Here is a 3,117-nt window from a genome sequence, read left to right as displayed (position 1 = left end):
CTGCAGGCACATGAGAGGAGTGAGGCAGAGAGAACTTAAAGGTGGTCTGGAGTGGATGGATGGCTGAGAGCTCACTGGGGGAGAAATCTTCAGAGCCCTTGACACAGTAAGTATCTCCATTCATGGCAATGAACATGAGCTTCATGGAGGGACCTTGTAAAGCCAGCACAGCCCCCAGGAATCTCCCTCCTGTCTAGAGGAGGAGGACGTGCTCCAGAGCAGGGCTTCCCTGCTGCACTGTCAGAGGGACAGGCCATGACGGCTGCCTTCTCCCGGGGACGGGACGGCTGCAGGGGTGTGCAGCCGGGGGTACAGAGCCATGGGTGCCCAGGGCTGTCCTTCAGAGCAGGGTCCCTGCACCCCAGGGGCTGTGTGCTGGGGCAGGGACTCTGCCGCCTGCCAGGGTCAGCACTCAGCCTGCCCAGGGAGCTCTCCACGGCGCTGTGGGGAGAAGCTGTGGGGAGAAGGAGAGACCCCGGACAGGGCAGGGTCCTGCTGCTGTCCAGAGGGTGCTGGGTGGGTCAGGGCTTCTCACAGCTCCAGATCACCCCCAGGGCACTGGCAGAGGCAGCTTTTCAAGAACCTCGTCAAGGCAGGGGCTACTTGGAAGGAAAGGTGCTTCCCAGGGTCTGTGCTTTCAGTTTCCTGCTGTGCTTGTGGGGGAATAATAATGCAGCCGTCAGGTTTGGACAAGAGGGGAAGACTCCTACAACATTGACCTGACAGATTAGTAGGTCTTTGGGAAAACTGATAAAGCTCCCTCGCCCATTCATTTCCTACAGAAAACTCAATCATCTTGTCAGTGGTTTCCTGAGCTGCTCCTTAGGACTTGTAGACACAGAGATGCCCCTGGGCAGTGCCCTGCTGCCAGGATGGGTCTGCAGGGCAGAGCTGAGCATGCAGTGGGTGGGATGGAGGCTGTGAGCACTGACAGGGAGGAGAAAAGGGGAAAGACATACAGCTCGAGGCAGGGACAGCTCCAGGCACCAGAGACAGGCAGGGACTGAGAGACTCAGGCTGACAGCAATGCCTTGGGGAGATGGGTTCTTCATCTGTAGCTCAGCAACTCACCCTGCAGGTCCTTCCATGCAGCTGTGACCATGGGAGCAAGGTGCCCAAACCCCCTTCTAGCCTGTGGGTCTCTTGGCAACACTGTCCATGGGCCGGGGATAAAGCTGGGTCTTTTTGCCAGACATCCCATCTTCAGGGAACCAAAAAGCTCAGAGATCTTTACTGGGGAAGGGAGTTTCCAACTGGATTCCTCTGCTCTCAGCAACATCTGATTTCCTGTCTAGGGAACAGCTGGGTGTGATCCTCCTCCAGATTCCAGAGGTGCAAGCCCAGGGCAGCTGAGAGCAAGTCTGATGGACAGCCTGGCTCTCCTCACTCTGCACTAAGGCTCTGTCTGTTTGCACCCCCGGACTCTCAGTGGAGCACTTGTAGTGTAGCAGAAATGTCCAGGCTGTCTGCCTTCAGAACGCACTCCTCGGGTAGGACAGGGCAACAGGAGCAAAAACAAGAAAAGTAAAGCCCCACAGCTCTGCTCTGTAGCCGGGGGCACTGGGAGGGACAGGGCTGAAATCTCTATGATTTCATGAGTGAAGTTAAACAGCAATCACTGCGAGTTCCTCTCTGCCTGTTGGGGCACAGCAGGACTGACTCCTGCAGAGCCCACAGCAGAATCCCTGCTCCTCATTGCACCCTCAGCCAGCAAACACCAGAGCTCCAGCCCGGGAGATGCATGAAGGTCTTTCTGTAAGGACAGAGGCCAGGGGTGTGGGTTTCTTTTCAGAAATGGAGGAAGTTTTGCCCAGAGAATTCAGTCCTAACTGTTCACTGCTTTTTTCTCCTTGGACAGAGCCCCCAGTGCCAATGACAGACCAAATATCTAACAGGAGCTCCGTAATCAAATTTTTCATCCTTGCACAAAGAGCTGCAGCTCTTGCGCTTCTGTCTGTTCCTGGGCATCTCCCTGGCTGTCCTCCTGGGCAACAGCTTCATCATCACTGCCATCGCCTGTGACCACCACGTGCACACCCCCATGTACTTCTTCCTCCGCAACCTCTCCCTCCTCGACCTGGACTCCATCTCCACCACTCTCCCCAAAGCCATGGCCTCTTGGACAATGGGGACATTTCCTGTTATAAGTAGATTTCTCAAATTGATGTGAGTCAGAGCCAATCAAAATTTCAATTGTTTATTTAGCAAGTGGCAACAAGCAAAACAGCGCTGGGCAGCCGGGGAGTCCTTGCTCCACCAACGGCGCGCACTCACTTCCCGAGGGTCCGTCTTTTTTATATCCTCCGCCTTCCGGTATCCGGGTCTCTCTGAGAGGTGTACTCTGCGTCTGCGCACTTTGCAGCTAGGGGGTCGTTCCATCCGGGTCTTCCTCGCGTCACCAACTCCTTGTATTTCCTGCTTTCCTGAGAGTGGCTCACAAAGCTTTTGTTTATATCTTATAGAATATAGACACTACCCCCTTTTTTCTTCTTCTTCTCCCTTTTGTCTTTCTCCCCTTTGTCCTTCTTCCCTTTCTCCCTCTTTTCAGTCTTTTGTATAGTAGGAGTCCTTGCTTCAGCATTTCAACTTAGATAAGCACTTGTAGTCAGTTAGTCGTTACACAGTGTAATAGTTAAGATTAAGCTTAGGCCTACATAGTTTATGGAATAACATGTCACGAGTTCCCAGTATTTTTAATGGAATTTGATGAACAAACAGTTTACTGTCTATCACATTTCCTACTTGGGATGTGTTGCCCAGGTCTTTTTTTCCTTTTCTTGATCTCAGCAGAATACTTTCTTCTCAATGTCATGGCCTATGACTGCTATGTTGCTATCTGCAAACCCCTGCACTACAGAACCCTCCTGCGCAGCAGAGCTTGTGTCCACATGGCAGAAATTGCCTGGGGCAGTGGGATTTTCTGGACTCTCCTGCACACAGCCAACACATTTTCACTACCACTCTGTCATGGCAATTCCCTGGACCAGTTTTTCTGTGAAATCCCCCAGATCCTCAAGCTCTCCTGCTCAACTCCTACCTCAGGGAAGCTGGATTTCTCATGGTTAATGCCTCCTTTTCTTTGGCAGGTTTTTTTGGTATTTTTTCATTGTGCTGTCC

The sequence above is a fragment of the Strix uralensis genome, chromosome 39 (assembly GCF_047716275.1).
Source record: "Strix uralensis isolate ZFMK-TIS-50842 chromosome 39, bStrUra1, whole genome shotgun sequence".
In the NCBI taxonomy this organism is placed as follows: Eukaryota; Metazoa; Chordata; class Aves; order Strigiformes; family Strigidae; genus Strix; species Strix uralensis.
Note: the sequence above shows the minus strand (reverse complement) of the source record.